Here is an 18,005-nt window from a genome sequence, read left to right as displayed (position 1 = left end):
GCTTTGTGACCACTGAATATGAGTGGGTTTTGGAGCCCACTATGTGTTTTTACTTGTCCGCTGGGTGCAAGCTAGGATTAAAGGTAATGGCCCACCAGTTCTTGGCTCCGTTGTTTCATTACCATCTGTCCGAATCCAATGCGAACCTGCATGGGCCAGGCGGCTGTGATGGTGGCCATGGCTACTGGCTTTACACATGGCTACTGGCTTTACAATGGGGAAAGTAAATAAAGAAAAGGCCCACTTCAAGGCCTTTGCACTTGCTTTTCTTACCCCAGATAGTCACATGACTCCCTCCCTCATCTCCTTTAAGACTTTTAGCTAATGTTACCTTGTCTGTGAGGACTTCCTTGATCTCCCTACTTAACTTTGCAAGGCCCCCATGTTAGTCTGCTAGAGCTGCTGTAACAAAGTCCTACAGGGCAGATGGCTTAAACAACAGAAGCTCATTATCTCACAAGTGCTGGAGGCCGGAAGTTCCAGGCGAGGGTGTCAGTAGGGCCATGCCCTCTGGAAGGTTGCAAAGGAGAAAGTATTCCATGCCTTTCTCTTCTGAGCTTCTGGCGTCACCAGTAACCGTTGGGTTCCTTGAACTATATACCCATCACGCTGATCTCTGATTGTGCTCACATGGCCTCTCCCTGGGTGTGTCTGTGGCTAAACTTCCCCTTCTTCTGAGGACACCAGTCATATGGAATCAGGGCCCATCCCTGTCCAGTACGACTTCCTCTGGACTAAACTAATTACACTTGCAATGACTGTGTTTCCAAACAAGGTCACAGTGTGTGGTGCTGTGGATTAGGGCTTCAACTCACGAAACTGGGGAGAGCACACAATTCAAGCCGCACCAACCCTCAGCTCTGCTTTCTTTTTCTCTGTACTGTTCAATAGCTTCTAACATAGGGTATAATGTACTCATTCACTTTCTTCATTCCTGCCCGCCTCCCTCCACAGAGGGCAGGTTCCATAAGGTCAGGAATGTTCTTCTGTTTTCTTCCCTGCTGCAGCCTTTTTGCTCAGGACCACGCTTGATCTATATTTGCTAAATAAATGCAAAAAAGAAAGAAAGAAAGAAAAGTCAGTTCCTCACCTCTTTCTTTACAGCTTTGGACACCTTGCTGAGGCTCGGTGTTCAATAGGTCCATAGACACACAGGCTAACAAGGTGTGGGAGCTCTCTTGAGATCACCCTGCAAAGTTCGCCCATTTCACTGATGGAAAACCGAGATCCAGAGGTGACAGGTGTCTAATCCAATGACATGATTGGAACAGAATCCAAGTTGTTGGATTCTCTTGCCTGGCATTTCTAACCACAACTGTCATCTTCATTATTTGTAATTTTCCCAGTAGCCAGGAAATTCTATGAGGATAATTCAAAAGCAATCAGTTTCTTTGTGTTTGGACCAGTGACAGATGGGCACATGATTCTGTTTGCTCCCGATAAACTGAGCTGATCAAGACCTCAAAGACTCTGTACCGGATGGGCCAGTCCAACCAGCCTCTGATATTTAGGGTTGATGTCAATCCATTTAAAAAGGTGATAAACCAACCCCATTTATCTTGGCCATTAATAAGGAAATGCTTTCTATTAACAGAACCTGTGTTTCTGGTTCTGCACCAAGAGCTGCTCTCAGTCTAGACCTTACAGTGGAGCACGAGCTCACGGGCTCTTCCATCTTCCTTACGTTTCCTGGGGAAACAGTGGGAAGTAGGGGGCCGATCTCTAGTTAGAGCTGGAAACACCTAGCATAATGCCTGGCACTTAATAGGTCCTCCAAAGATATCAGCTAACTCTAAGTTAAAAAAAAAAAAAAAACACCGCTAAAATGATTTGCCTCATTTTCCTTATAATTGAGTGTTACAATTATGAACTTAGAACTAGCTCAGGAAGCCTGAGTAAACCACTAAAGCTTTGGGTGCCTCGGTCTCCCTTCTCTAAAATGTGAATCATACTACTGTTGGCCTCATAGGTTTTTGTGAGACTTCAGTGTGGCCCCCACAAAAATCACTCAGCACAGTGCCTGGCACATAGTAAGCTCTGTGTAAGCTTTGCTATAGTTTGTGCCTTAGTTCACCCATCCATTTATTCAACCGGGTTTTAGCATACATTGGGGACTTGTTTTGGGTTCTGAGCTCTGTGCTAGGTGTAAAGGATACCAGAGTACAAAGAGTGGTCCCTGTGCTCTTGTAGCCCACAGCCCGGGACAGGTATTGTTGATGGAGAATCAGCAGATCCCTGGAATTGTAGACACATGTTCATGCATATGTGCACAGGCACGTTTTCCCACAGTGGAGGACAGGTAACCTTCACTATTTTCTCAAAGGGATGCATGACTATCCCCTAAACAGATTTTTTTTTAATTGTTAAGGAACATCATTGTAAATATGGAAACTGATAGAAAATGTAATAGACAAACCAAAAGCGGCCCGGCAATTGCTATACTGGCGGTCTGTACGAGGACAGGGGGACCCAGAGGACCAGAGGCTGCCTTGACATAGGAGGGGTCATCTTTAATATATGATGGCCTCTTGGTGCGTTTGTGGAGGAATGCTGAGTGGTAGACCCACATGGGAGGTGGGAGAGAGTGGGATTGTAATGACTCAGAAATATAGAGTCCAATCACTAGTAAGAGAGGGGTCAGAAAAAGGACATGGGCTTTAGAGTCACACAGATCTTGGCTCTGTCACTTACCAGCTGTGGAGAACTTGGGCCAGTTTTAACTTCTCTGAAAAATATTTTCTCAAATGCAAAATAGGGACTCACGAGCTAATACTGTTTGTTGTCTTCAGTGCAGCATTGGCTGTGATAGGCTGAGCGGTTGTACTGTTTGTTCACCGCTATTTACTTTCTTCCCCTTCTTGCCCTGGCTTCCCTGTTGGAAGAATATACTTCTGTGTCCGTTGACTTTGGGTTTAACCATGTTAATCTGACCAATGGGCTGCGAGTGGGTGCAATCTGTCAAGACTGACAAGAACCTTTAAGCACAAGTGCCGGATTTGCAAACACCTCCCTTACTCTTACACTCTGCTCTGGGAACTTGTCCCAACCTTGGGCTCGTCCGTCAGCTCAGATCCAGGAACGAGCAGACACATCAAACCAAGTTGATCATAGCCACGGATAAACTGTGCACCAGCAAGAAAGTCAATTCTAAGCACTGATACTTGGGGGATGTTTGTTGCTTCAGCAAAAGCTGACTAGGCCTGACCTGTGGTGGCGCAGTGGGATAAAGCGTCGACCTGGAACACTGAGGTTGCCGGTTCGAAACCTTGGGCTTGCCTGGTCAAGGCACATATGGGAGTTGATGCTTCCTGCTCCTCCCCCTTCTCTCTCTCTCTCTATCCCCTCTCTCTAAAAAATCAATAAATTAAAAAAAAAAAAAAAAAAGCTGACTAATACACTGATACATGAGGATATTTTGAGGCTAGAACATTTAAACTGTTAAGGAAAAGCTACAACTATAAAGACAGAATAAGAGCGTTAGCCAGAGGTAGGACAGAGTTGATTAGAATGCATGCCAGGGGCCACCAGCTGTACACCAAGTCCATCTCCTCTTTCTCTGGGCACACAGTATGCCACTGTGTTGTGGCAAAAGGAATGTGGATGGACGGGATGGGAGCCACTTCTATCACATTTCTACACACTCTTTCCCTTTAGGCTGATTAGAACGGTGACCACAGGGTAGCTTGCAAGCTACATATAAAAGATGGAAAGCTATAAAAAAAAGTATATATATGAATTAAAAAATAAACAATAACCAGCCTGACCAGGCAAGGGCGCAGTGGATAGAGCATCGGACTGGGATGTGGAGGACCCAGGTTCAAGACCCCAAGGTCGCTGGCTTGAGCGCAGGCTCATCTGGTTTGAGCAAGGCTCACCAGCTTGGACCCAAGGTCTCTGGCTCGAGCAAGGGGTTACTCAGTCTGCTGTAGCCCCCTGGTCAAGGCACATGTGAGAAAGCAATCAATGAACAACTAAGGAACTGCAACAAAGAATTTATGTTTCTCATCTCTCTCCCTTCCTGTCTGTCCCTATCTGTCCCTCTCTCTGACTCTGTCTCTGTAAAAATAATAATAATAAAATAAACAAACAAATAAATAAAAGATGCAGAGCTGTTATCAGCTGAGAATTCCAAGTGAGTACCTGGACTGTTATTGTCAAAGATAAACACAGCCAAAGAAGAAGAGGAAAAAGAAGAGGAAAAGGAGTAAGAGGAAGAGGAGTATGGGGAAGGGCAAGAGGAAGAGGAATAAGGGGAAGGGGAAAAGAAAAGGAGGAAAGGGAAGAAGCAAAGGGAGAAGGGCAAGAGGAAGTGGGGTATGAGAAAGGGGGAAAGGAAAGGAGGAAGGGGAAGAGGAAGAGGAGGAAGGAGAAAGGGAAGAGGAAGAGGAATATGGGGAAGGGGGAGGAGAAGTAGAGGAAAGGGAAGAGGAAAAGGAGGAAGGGGGAGGGGAAGGGGAAGAAGAAGAACATAGACATTAAAGCAGTGAAAACATGTTATTCACTGACTGACCATGCAGAAAAGCACTGGGTTCCCATTCCCACTTGTGCAGAGGGGACTGGGAGTTTTAGGGGGAGAATGAGTGGGGGCAGGGGGTGGAGGGGAGGGACTCTGTAGTCAGGGAAGTGAAAGATTACAAACAATGAGAAGGGGGTATTGGTTCGTGTGAAACCCATCTGGTTTGCTAACTGGTCCCCCCACACACACACAGAGGGGCTGGGAGACAAGGACCTTATCTTCAGGTGTTGGCAGGAACAGTCAATTCTTTGGGCAGCCTTGACTGTTCTCATGCAGGCCCTTTAAGGGGGGCTGGAGTCACCGCAGGGATGTGGCCTTGAGCAGTTAGAAATTGTGTATTGTTTGGTCAAGCCTTTGTATGCCAAGGCTGAGCGGAGAAGATGGCTCCAAGGAACCCCGCTAGGTTTGGTCAAGAAGGGAAACTTTTATCATTCTCTCTACTGGGTCTATTCTATTCACTTATAAAGGAAACCCGAGAAATACTAACCCAGATGGGTGCAAGCCAAGGGTTTTAAGTACTGAGAATTCTTGACAAATGTTTTTTAAGAGCTCACTAGCTTCCAAACACTGTCCTACAACCTACCCTCACAATGCCCCATTTAGCCTGCCATGGAAGTCTGTGAAGCAAACATCACTGTTCCCTCTTCAAGAGCTACATTAGCACTTTGAGGAGCTGTGTGGTGAATAACTTGTTTTTGGTCATGTGCCTGGAGAGCAGCAGAAGCAGATGGAAACCAGATCATTCTGGCTCCAGATTCGGTGTCCTGACCACACGGCATCGATATCGGTGTTCAGCAAATTGGGAGAGACAACTGGATTCCAGGTCATTTGTTTTGACCTGGACCCAGGTACAAAAAAAGAAGGACATTGTAAGGAAAAGATTCCACTTCTCCGAGAACTCTTGGGCCCGAGAGACCACTGAGTCTAGATAGTTGGGTAGCTAGAGTATAGGGAAGCCAAGAAAGACAGGCTGATGGTGACCCCAGGAATCAGCGCTGGGCAGGGAGCCAAGGAAACGTGGTGGGAAGTGACAACATCTGCCTGCAAGGGATTGGTTAATGTTTAATCATGAATCAATTGAGTCATAAGAGTCATGTAAGACCATATATCTAATGTCCCTTAGCAGTGTGCATTGGAATGCCCCTACTTTCTTCCCAGAGTACTGAGAGCTACACATTCAAATGGGTTGAGGCCCAGGGGACAGATCAAAATGAGAAAGTACCCTAGAAACATGTGCAGCAGAGAGACAGCGGGGGTTAGGAGTCCTAGCTCTAGGCCCGGGTTGGCCTGTAACTAGCTCTGTGAACTTGGGCAGGGCAGGTCCACCTCTCAGTGCCCACGTGTAAAGAGAGGGTTGGGCGGGAAAATTCCTGCAGTCTCTTTTAGCCATGACAGTGGTCACTGCCAGTCATTCCTCAAGGCCAGGTTCCATGGAAACAGATGTGTCTATTAGCTGCCCTCTCTGCTTTGGCAAAAAAAGTCAGAAATAATGTGTGCTCTTTGTTATGATTAAGGCTGCAGCTCAAACTCATTCAGGACCACAAAGCTGCAGGCTGAGAGTCCTGGACATGATCATTTCCTTGGACCTTCTCTTTATACAGATAAGGAGATGGAAGAGAAGCACAGAGAGGGAAAGTCATTTTACAAAAGTCACACAGCTCTGCATGGAGAGAGCCGGAACTGGGACCCTGTTTTTGATGCTGAGAGTTGTTCTTATTCCCAAATAGCTTACTGTTTAGGTCTTGGAGAAAGAGTAGAAGGGAATTAACATTTGCTAAGCACTTATTATGCGTGAGGCCACCCTTAGGTTCAGTACTCAGTCTATAAATATATAACAAGTTTTATTGAGTAACTGCTATGTACCAGGCCTAAAGGATACATCAAGAGATGAACAAGACAGCCTGACCTGTGGTGGCGCAGTGGATAAAGCGTAGACCTGGAAATGCTGAGGTCGCCGGTTCGAAACCCTGGGCTTGCCTGGTCAAGGCTCATATGGGAGTTGATGCTTCCAGCTCCTCCCCCCTTCTCTCTCTGTCTCTCTCTCTCCCTTTCTCTCTCCTCTCTAAAATGAATAAATAAAATAAAATAAAAAAAGAGAGATGAATAAGACAGACAAGGTGTCTCCTTGGAGCTCACATTCCTGTGAGTTGGGGGAATGGGGATAACCCACAAGCAAAATGCAGAAATGAGGCAACATCGAGCCGTTCTACTAAGAAAATACCCAGACGTGTTATCAAGGAGATAAAAATGTTGCACACAGGCTGGGCAGCCACATTACACAGGTAGACAGAGCCGACTTTCTGGAGTTTATCTTATCTGTGATCGCATCCCCACAAGTATGCCTTGAAGTAGGTGTTACTATTTTCATTGCTCAGGTGAGGAAACTGAGACTCAGGGACCTGAGGAAAGCTCATTGCAGAGAGATCCCCATTCGGTTCCCTCTGGCCCAAAGCCCAGGCCTTGCTTCACTGCATGCTGCTTTGAGGGTTTTATTTTTAATGAAAATATATATATATAAAGTATATACCTATATGTACAGACCGTAGCAGAGGGAGATCAGGCAGTTGACAAAATCAGCTGGGTTTTTCTTTGCAGTCCTCTCTCTCTTTGAGTCATTTTCAGTATCTCAGATCCACTGTCTCCTTCGAAGACACTCCCTCCTTTGGGAGGTACTGGGCTTGGTGTGCGGGTAGAGGCTCCAGATACAGAACAGAGACTTCTCCGGGCTGCGTACTTGCTAACTTGGGCATTAGGGATTGGACCCTACAACTTGAGACTCGGGAGGGTTACACTCTGACCTAGGATGCCACATCACCCAGACCAGGAACAAACTCAGCAACGGGTCTTCCCTCTGCCCTCCTGACCCAGGTAAGGCCAGGGATAGTTCCTCAGCACAGACTTCCCCCCAGGTAAGGCCAGGGACAGTTCCTCAGCACAGACTTCCCCCCAGGTAAGGCCAGGGACAGGTTCCTCAGCACGGACTTCCCCCCAGGTAAGGCCAGGGACAGTTCCTCAGCACAGACTTCCCCCCAGGTAAGGCCAGGGACAGGTTCCTCAGCACAGACTTCCTGACCATCAGCACTCGGCATGTTTGGCAGGATTTGCTTGCATATGCCAAGGTACCTGTGAGGAAAGTTCCAGAACCTCATAATCTAATAAAACTAAATTTCAGACAGAATAGGAAGTTTACATGTCAAAAAGGAAACTGTTAATGCAACTAGAAGGAAAAAAAATTCAGGCCTTCTATTTCAGATGCTCTGAACATCAGAAACTTCAGCTCAAACCGACTGAGGCAGACACAGCCTGCTGGGTAATGCCGCCCGATTCCTAATTCCTTCCACTCGGCTGCCTTTGCTACAGAGGTTGGAAAAACTAGCCATCTAGGGCTGTGGCTTGACTAGGAGACAGCAGAGGCCACGTGACAGTCCTGGCCAACGAGCCTGGAGGATGCTGGGAAGACTTTTGCTTTGTCTGGTAGAAGGGTCAGTCTTCTGGTAGAAGTGGCAGAGTTGATGCCACTCTGCATAATTTTCTGCTTTCACCATAAAGGTGTTGCCTACGGCTGCAGTGGCCACCTGACAGGTACAAACGGCCACTGCCCCAATACCAGATGGTCTCTGGACTACCGGTTAGTGGGAAAGCTGAGCTTTTATTTGTTTGAACCATTTTTGTGGATTTTCTGTTACCTGTGGCTGAAAACACTTCTAAGAGTAACCACTGTCTTAAAAAAAAAATAAATTTATTCTTTTTTTTTTTTTTTTTTTTTTTTTTTTACCTAAGAAGAGAAACAATATCTTCTTTCATCTCTTGGGCTTAGGGTTAATTTATTTTTCACTGCGTTTCTTCAATAACATGTCCTTCACACGCTGTTGTCTAGAATCGGATCAGCCAGTATGTTCCGGGATTGATCACTAGCGAGAGGGATGGAGTGACATTCTAGGCTTAGATTGATTATCGAGTGGGGTGGGTATTGAAAGTACCAACTAAAAAGTTCCCGGCAGGGGTAAATGTGATCTCAGGATGAGTGATGACTTGTGAACGTAAGAACAATAAGAACGCATCACAAATTCCAGGACTAGTATATATGAGTTTATGGATAAAAAGAAAAGACAAATCAGAGATCAGGGAGAAATATTTGTAATTTACATGGTGAATAAAGTGTTAATACCCCATAAGTCACTTCTGAGAGTTTACCTGAAGAAAATTGTTAGGGACATATGCAAAGATTTAGTCACAAGGATGTGAGTAGCAGTACTGTGTTTAATAATGAAAATTTGCAAGTGAGATGAATTACCAGCAATAAGGTATTGGTTAAGTAAAATATGATTGAAACTTATAATAGAATGCTACAGGACTATTAAAAAACAATGTGCCTGGCCTGTGGTGGCGCAGTGGATAAAGCGTCGACCTGGAAATGCTGAGGTCGCCGGTTTGAAACCCTGGGCTTGCCTGGTCAAGGCACATATGGGAGTTGATGCTTCCAGCTCCTCCCCCCTTCTCTCTCTCTGTCTCTCCCTCTCTGTCTCTCTCTCCTCTCTAAAAATGAATAAATAAAGTAAAAAAAAAAAAACAATGTTGCAGAAACAGATATACTGTCATGGGAAGACGATTGTGATGTATTATTAAGTGACATGAGTAGAATACAAATAATGTATATTGCTTGATTCTATTTTCCTGATGAAAAATGTATTTCTATGTGTGTGTGCGTGTAAGTATCCAGACGTGTATATATAGTGCAGAGTTAACAATGGCTATTTCTGGTGGGTCATATATTTGCTGATTTTTCTTTTTTCTTTTTTTGTAGCAAGCTGCTTTTGAAAAAAGAAAAAAAAGGAAGGAAGGAAGGAAGAAGGAAAGGAAGAACAGAAAGAAGAAAAGAAATTTACTCTTGGGAACAAATACCAAAAAGTAAAATAATAATAATAATTCAACATGCAATTGAAACAGAAATGTGATGCAGTTTTCTTTTTTCCTTTCTCTCTCCCACCCTTGCCCCTTCCTTCCTTCCTTCCTTCCTTCCTTCCTTCCTTCCTTCCTTCCTTCCTTCCTTCCTCCCTGCCTCCCTCCCTCCTTCCCTCCTTCCCTCCCTCCCTCCCTCCTTCCCTCCCTCCCTCCCTCCCTCTCTCCCTCCTTTCCTTCCTTCTTTCCTTCCTTCCTTTCTTCCTTCTTTTCTTCCTTCCTCCCTCCCTCCCTCCCTTCCTTTTTCTTTCATCTCTTTCTTTCTCTCTCTCTCTCCCTCTCTTCCTTTCCTTTCCTTTCCTTTCCTTTCCTTTTTCTCTCTCTCTTCCTACCTCATTGAATTGAAATGCTTTCTCCCCTTCAAAAAGAACACGTTGGTTGGGAATACAAGGAAACTTTCAAGCTCACAGGTAAAACCTTTCCAAAGAACAACTTGTCAGTAGGCAGAATTTCAAAAGTGCTCATTCTCCTTGACCCCACAGGTCCAATGCAGGACATAGAGCCAAGAGAAGCCATTAGAGGTTCCTATCAAGACTATTGTTCCAGGATTTTCATGTCAATTTTCTACATAATGAAGAATGACTGATTGGAAACTAAGTATTCAGGGAGAGAGAAACTGCTACATCTATTATGCTGTGTAGGCACGAGTACATTATTAAAAAAGAACTAAAAGGCATATTTAATTAAAATATTATATTTAATAATATAGGGAAATACTCAGAATTGAAAGTAAATGAAAGAAAGCTTATAAAGAGGCATATATGAATACAAATTTTGAAGAAATAATACTAATTATGTTTATGTGCTCAAGTTTAGCATATAGTCCAGAAAGACTGAAATAATATAAGTCAAAATATTAATAACAGAGATCTCAGGTAAGGGGATCATGGATATTTTTTATGTCTTTACATTTTCTCTACTTTCAAGTTTTTTCATAAAAATATTCATTTGTGCATTATTAACCAGAAAAAATCTAACACTATAAAGATACCCAACAAGCCCTATTGGACACTTGTTGAAATCAATGGACACAAATATCTTTTAGGTACTTACAAAGTGATATATATATATATATATATATATATATATATATATATATGGTTTTATTTCATTCTCACCACCATTCTGATTGCAAGTAACCTTATTGGACCCATTTTACAGATGACCAAATCGAGGCACAAACAGCTGAAGGGATTTGCCCAAAGATGCACAGCTAACAAAGTCAAACTCAGGTCTGTCTGACTCCAGAGCCCCGATTCTCAGCTAACTCACAAGTACACTGCTTCTCCAGAGGGAGGGGAACGAGCACACATTTCCTTTCACCTTCATTGACTAGCTGTTCTCTTCAGAATATAGAAACAGTCTCCTGGATTTGAGTGACTCAGATGTGATATTAAACAAATCCTCTGTGAAATTTAGGAAAGAGGAAGAGTCTTTTTCAGTCACATATATTTTTAATTTTTTTTATTTATTCATTTTAGAGAGGAGGGGGAGATAGAGAGATACATAGATAGAGAGAGAGAGAGAGAAGGGGGAGGAGCAGGAAGCATCAACTCCCATATGTGCCTTGACCAGGCAAGCCAGGGTTTTGAACCGGCGACCTCAGTGTTTCCAGGTTGACGCTTTATCCACTGTGCCACCACAGGTCAGGCCACTTATATTTTTTATTGCAATATAATCGACAGAGAACATTGTGTAAGTTAGACATGTACAGTGTGTTGACTGGATACACTGACATTGCAGAAGTGTTCCTTCATTGGAAGTCAGCTTTCTTTGTCTCTGCTGCTGGAAGTACAACCAGTCCTGGCAGGTAAGCTGTAGGGGTCCAAGTACGTGACTAGGTGCCTGGTCCTGCCACTCGCTGGTTGTCTTGGTCAAGACCAGTGAGCTCTCTGGGCCTCGGCTGGCCTGTCTAAGTTGCGGAATGAGGGTTATAACAAAGTCTCCACCCGAGGGCTATTCAAAAGCTGGAGAGGAAGGCAAGTTTCACTCAGGAGCTATTGGAGGTTGCCAGGTAGGGCTGGTGGCAACACGACCATGACCTCTACAAGGAGAAAGGCATGCAGCCTTGACTATTCTGTGAACTGCTTGTGGAAGAGGAGAGACTGGGGCCCAGTCACCAAGGACAGAGCACAGCTGAGCCCTAAAGAAGGACACATCAGGAGGGAAAAAGAAAGCTAATGAGTTGGGACACTTGGATACTAGGTGGCTAGGGTGGGAAAAAAGGAACCCACACACACCTTTGTAAGGTAAACCTGGTGAGACTTTGTAGAGGGTATCAGAGTGGAGAGATTTATAGTTAAAGGGACCAGCTAGGTTGCAGAATTCAAAAAATAAAAAAATTTAAAAAAAGGGATAGAAGCCTATTCCAGAGTGATAACTTCTAGCCCTGGCCGGTTGGCTCAGTGGTACAGTGTCAGCCTGGTGTGCAGAAGTCCCGGGTTCGATTCCTGGCCAGGGCACACAGGAGAAGCGCCCATCTGCTTCTCCACCCCTCCCTCTCTCCTTCCTCTCTGTCTCTCTCTTCCCCTCCCACAGCCAGGGCTCCATTGGAGCAGGGTTGGCCCGGGCGCTGAGGATGGCTCTGTGGCCTCTGCCTCAGGCCCTGGAATGGCTCTGGTTGCAGCAGAGCGAAGCCCGAGATGGGCAGAGCATCGCCCCCTGGTGAGCATGCCAGGTGGATCCCGGTCGGGCACATGCGGGAGTCTGTCTGACTGCCTCCCTGTTTCCAACTTCAGAAAAGTACAAAAAATAAAAATTAAAACAAACGAAAAAACCCACCAGAGTGATAACTTTGAGCACGAGGAAGGGGGGTGGTCTGTAGAACCTAATCACTGGACAGTCACCAAGAAGAGGGTTGGTTCCTCGGCACATGGTGAGGCCTGTCCTAGGTGCTGTCAGGGCCTCTCAGGTCAGGCAGAAAGGACAAAGTTTCAAATCCCAGGTGTTCACAGAACGTTCTGAATTTAAGCATTCCCTACCTCTTTCCTCCCGATAAATGTTCATTCCTCAGAGTTTGATCCTCAGTCACTTAAATAGACTCCCTGCCTGACTGTATGCGCTCCCGGGTGAGCTCACTACTGCCCAGTGCACCAGCCACTATTCTGTATATCGAGGACTGCTAAACTGTATCTTCAGATGAGACTCCTCCCATCGGCTGAGAAGCACCTGGCTCCTGGACTTGGCTGGGAAGGCCCAAAGGTCTGTCCAACTCTACCAGTCCACGATCAAGTGCACCCAGTTCCCCACCCAATCTGCATCTTCTCTGCATATTACGGGCTTGAATGAACAGTACTAACCCCCCAACTGCCTAAACCAGTAACGTGGCCCTTCCTCTCCCCTAGACTTGTTATCTGGTGGGTTTGCTTTGTGCACCTTCTTTGCATTCGCTTCTTTGTTTCCTTTCCCAAGGCAAGCACTGGGGTCCAGGCTCTTGACTGGTTCTCTCCGGGATTTCTGTTGCTACCTCCTCATGGGTCTCGTGGCTTCTTGTCAGGTCCTCGTGAAATCCATCCTATGCATAACAGCCAATGCAATCTTTCTACAGAGCAAGAGGCTCGTGTCTTGGTCCTGCTCATAGGTCCTCAGAGGTTTCCTGCTTTCTGACAGCAAGGGCTAAATCCCTCCGCATGGAGTTAAAGGCCTCTCAGAATCTGGTCCATCCTTCACCACTCTTCCAACAGTGATCTACACTCTATCCACACAGAACCGCTTACCAGTTGGCAAACTTCACAAGCACGTACCTCGTTCCCCTTGCTCACATGCCTCTTTCTCTGCTCTGTCAAACTGGTGAGCTCCAAGTTATTTATCCGGCTTTAGCTCAGTCTCCATTTCCCCTGGGGAGCCTTTCCAACCTGTGCCAAATAGATGGCTCCCTCTGCGGCTTCTACTACATTGATTGGCACCTGTCCCTTCCTTAACCTTCACTATCACAAGATCCAGGATGTCCATGCATTCTCGTTGCTTCTACATTTATTTACTGAGCTGGTGTTGCAGTGGGATCTAATGGCAAGTTGCGGACTCGTGACTCCTGACCCAATAGTAAACGATGACTGCCACTATTTGCCTGTCTGACTCAGTAAGCCTCTGTGAAATGATTGATGATCTTATTTTCATGTGCCTCCAGGCCTTTGCCCTTGATGTTCTGTTGGCCTGGAAGATTGTCTCCAGTCTGCCCGTCTGACTTATTCTTGGTTCTATTATCTGGTGTCAGTTCCCCTCCTGTCCCCTCCCTCTCTACCTCTTCCCCCAGATTTACCCTCTCTCAATTGCGTTTATCACTGTTGAAACTCCTTTGCCAATTGGCTCGTTTATCTGCCTTTTTTCTTACTCCAGTGTAACCTTTTCAAGAGCAGGGACCTTGCCTGTCCTATTGCCCACAGAGTCTCGGGGACTTGTATGTGCCTGGTGCGTGTGTGATAAATGAATGGGTGGATTGAGTAGATAAGGGAGCAGATGAAGAAAAGGGAAGGACTGGTTGTGAGCATGAAATTATTGACTTATAGACCCCAATACCAAAGAAGCACGGGAATTTCAGACATAGTGGAGCGTGGCAATTGAAAAACAAGGACACTGCTAACAGATACAGGAGGAGACCTAGGGGAGGTGAGAGGGAATGTGCTCATGTCGCAGCAGGAAGGGGCCTGCTCTCTTAAAAGGGAGAGATCTATAAGTAAAATCCCCTGACTCCACTCTCTTCTTGTTCAGCATCCCTTTTCTGCACTTTTCCAGAATTATTTAGGAAAATGTGGCAAAAAGACCCCACAAAACCTAACTCTTAACAATTCCTTAAGTTTCACTTTGGCCTCCTTTTCTTCTATAAAAAGAAAAAGAAATACCTTAGCTTCAAAGATAGCAACTATAAGGTTGTTAATATTTTAAAATAAATTTATTCCTTCTATCTGTCAAGACTGCATTTATCCACACATGTATGAATTATATATACATGTATATATAGTTCTATGATACATATTCCTAAAATGATGTCTGGAATTTACCGAATATTTATGATCCATTTATATATATAGATAAATATATAAAAATATATTTCTGTCATATAGATAAATATATTGAATATATATATATATACATTTCTATGTCATATATATGCCTAAAAAGATGTCTGGGATTTATCTAATATTCATTATCCATATACATATATACATAAATAAAAATATAAATAAAAAATATATATTTCTATGTCATATAGATAAATACATAGAATATATTTCTGTGCTATGTATATGCTTAAAAAGATGTCTGGGGTTTATCTAATAGTCATGAGAGTTATTTCTGACTGATACAAATTTTATTTTAAAATTTTTTCTGCACTTTCCTGAAGAGTTTTAATTTTTTAAATGTACATGTACATTTAATGCAAATGATTAAAAAAAATTGGAAGCAGGTATACCAAAATGTAGTTGATAGTCAATTCTGGATGATAGGGAAATTAAGATATTTTCTCTGTTTTTTTTTTTCTTTCTGAAGAACGATCTTTCTTTTTTTTTACAGAGACAGATAGAGAGTCAGAGAGAGGAATAGATAGGGACAGACAGACAAGAATGGAGAGAGATGAGAAGCATCAATCATCAGTTTTTCATTGCAAAACCTCAGTTGTTCATTGATTGCTTTCTCGTATGTGCCTTGACCGTGGGCCTTCAGCAGACCGAGTAACCCCTTGCTCAAGCCAGCGACCTTGAGTCCAAGCTGGTGAGCTTTGCTCAAACCAGTTGAGCCCGCGCTCAAGCTGGCGACCTCGGAGTCTTGAACCTGGGTCCTTCTCCATCCCAGTCCGACGCTTTATCCACTGTGCCACCGCCTGGTCAGGCTGATCTTTCATTTTTAAGCGTAAATTTTCTAAAAGAAAAAATGCTAATCTAAGATTCATGCATCAGGGATCCAGAGAGGGAAAACAGGTCCAAGTTAGTTAAGGTTTAGCGAGTCCTGGGTCAGAGTGTCATTTCAGACAGGAGAGGCACCAGCTGAGGGGAAGGATCTTGTAGCCAGGACCAGGGACCTAGGGACCAGACAGGTTGTCATTAAAAGCTGGGCCTCTCTGGCCTGCGGGCATCCGGCAGGAGACCAGCTTCCCCCAGGGGAGAGCCCTTGGTTCCTGGGAGAATGCTGACGTAGCCAGAGGGCCGAGTTCTCATAGCTCCTGTAGCGCTCTGCGTATAATAGATGCAAAAATTTGACAACTGTAGTCCAGACCCTTGGAGCACCAAATAAATGTTTTGAGATTATAAATGAATGTGCATAGCAGACGGTTCAGGATCATTAACTAAAAAAAAAAGTTTATTTTTTTCTTTTTCAAGAGAAGAGAACCATTCACGCCGGGAAGAAGCCATCAGAATAGGAGAAATTGAATATGACAGAAAAGGGGGGGCAAAGACCCCTGGGTTGGAGGAAATGCTGGGAGATACATCCTAGCATTTATGCTAAGGCACTGGGCAGGGGAGAGAGGCAGCCTTCGCTTCCATAATTTAGAGATCGCCCACTTGTGTGTCCATCTTTTCACTAGGCTGTGACCTCATTCTATACGGTCCGGTCCGTGTCTAACTCGGCTTTCAGTCCCTTCTCCTCATCGTCAGGCAGGGCGCCTGGCTCCCTGCAGGTGCTCAAAAAATGTTGAACTGGTGAACCGAGGCAGCTCGTCGCATCAGTCCTGTCGCTGGGGTTATGTCGGGAAAGCAAGATCAACACCACACACCCTGGAGGCCGGCGTTCTCCCGTTCATTTGGGAAAACTATTGGGGACTGAAGGTTCTACTTTAATACCCGTGAGTGGAGGGAATAGCGCAGCTAACCAACCCTCTGCACGGGCGTGCCACCATCAGCACCTGGGGACAGCTGGAGATATCGAAGGAGGTGGCAAGGTGCGTGTGCCCCTCGCACCAGGCAGGCGGATGCTGGCTGGTACCCAAGGAGGCACTCGGATCACTAGGGATGGAGCTAAGCCAGGGGTCTCCTGCGCTAAGTGTTACCATATCAGAGCATCTCGGTCTTTCTAAGTCACGGAACTTGCCTTCCCCATCTGGCAAGTGGGAAGGCTCCCTGCCTCGGGGACGCCGGGGGTGGGGAGGAGCGCAGAGGAGAGCGGGACTGAGGAAAGCGCCGAGCACCGGCGAACCGGCATCCCCCTCTGGGTCGGCGCTGGCTCGCTCGGCCCCGCGACCCGCGCGGCGGGGACCCATCCCGGTGCCGGGCGCGCCCGCCCCCGCGCCCTCTGGGCCCGCGGCGGAGCAGGCCCACCCCGCCGGCACGCCGTCCTCGGCGGCTCTGTGGCCCGCTCTGCCCGAGCAGCAGGCGGAGGGGATCGCGGGGCGGCCGGCCCGGGCTCCCGGAGGCGAGCGGGCCTTGCGCGCGGGTGCCCAGAACGCACGCGGCGGGCCGGGCGGCGCGCGCTCCCCTCCCCCTCCCCGCGGCCCGGAGCGCGAGCCGCCGTGACGTCACGGGCCGCCCGCCAGCCCCGCGCTCCACCGGGCAGAGCGCGTGCGGCCGCCGAGCACATGGGCCCCGGGGCCCGGCGGGCTGGGGGCGGCCTGGACCGGGAGGCGCAGCGAGGAGCCGCGAGCCGGGATGGGCCCTGGTACCCTTCGGCACCCCCTGAGTGGAGTTCCACGCGGAAAGGATGTTGGCGGCCCCGGTGACACGGCTTGGATCCACCTTCCAGTAAGTTAGAATTTTGTCCTCCGCGTTTCTGGAAACTCACAAGCTTCGCGGCCTTGCGGGTAGGGATGCTCAGTGAGTAAGTAGCTGGACGGAGGAGGGGGCTTCGGATTCATCTGTGTGTGTGTTAATCGTGCATTTTCTTCATCACCAGACTCTAGACGGCCCTTTGAGGAGAGGGGGAGGGGAGGAGCGTGACATCAAATGCCCCGTGCATGGGGATAATTCTGGATCTTATGCGCTTGATCAAAGGTTTATTACCTCATCGCTAAAAATAGACCATCTCCAGTCAGTACGGACAGGGGTCCCAGATGTGGTTTGGAGGCCCCTCTGTGAAGCTGGAAGTCTGTGACCCATATGATGCTCCCTCCATCCCTTGACCATCTTCTCCTCCCCTACCCCCAAGGTGATTTCCGAAAACTCCACAACTCTGGTCTCTGAAACTTTTGCACTGCATTTCCAGATTGGCCAGGTGCCCCCACAGCCTTACCGTGGCAATTCTTTTTGGATGGGCTGTTGATTCAATGAGGTTTACCCTCCCACCGCTAATGTGCTCTTATTTATGCCAGTGCTTGTGGTCGGGTGTAGACTTTCAGGAAGGGCAGCCATGAGGCTGCATGTGTCCGGTGTGTGGATACACTACGAATTTTCCTGACAGTGTGCAGGCATGGAATTTTCTTCTGTTTACTTGAGATCCTGACTTCAGGCCCTGTTAGAAGATGAGAGAGATTTTAGGAAGAAGGGGATGAGGTTTTTGGTGGTTCCTACTGGTCGTGTATTTCCCAGAGAGAGGAGGCTGGCAGCCCCTTCTCACCCACCTCACCACCACAGTTAGTCCAGGCTACGGGAGCTGTTTCGTGTTT

The 18,005-nt window shown here is 46.5% G+C and overlaps 1 long non-coding RNA gene across 11 annotated transcripts in view; it reads left to right on the top strand.

The window, feature by feature from the left end:
- The first annotated feature begins 16,948 nt into the window (after nucleotides 1–16,948).
- LOC136329469 (uncharacterized) overlaps nucleotides 16,949–18,005 on the top strand; it is a 353,394-nt gene continuing 352,337 nt past the window's right edge. For all 11 annotated transcript variants that reach the window (XR_010730205.1, XR_010730208.1, XR_010730210.1 and 8 more), the window contains exon 1: nucleotides 16,949–17,145. This is a non-coding gene — a long non-coding RNA (uncharacterized lncRNA). The remainder of the gene's footprint in view (nucleotides 17,146–18,005) is intronic.

Source organism: Saccopteryx bilineata, chromosome 3 (assembly GCF_036850765.1).
Source record: "Saccopteryx bilineata isolate mSacBil1 chromosome 3, mSacBil1_pri_phased_curated, whole genome shotgun sequence".
In the NCBI taxonomy this organism is placed as follows: Eukaryota; Metazoa; Chordata; class Mammalia; order Chiroptera; family Emballonuridae; genus Saccopteryx; species Saccopteryx bilineata.
The sequence above is the reverse complement of the archived record's forward strand: the minus strand, read 5'-3'. Positions and strand labels throughout refer to the sequence as shown.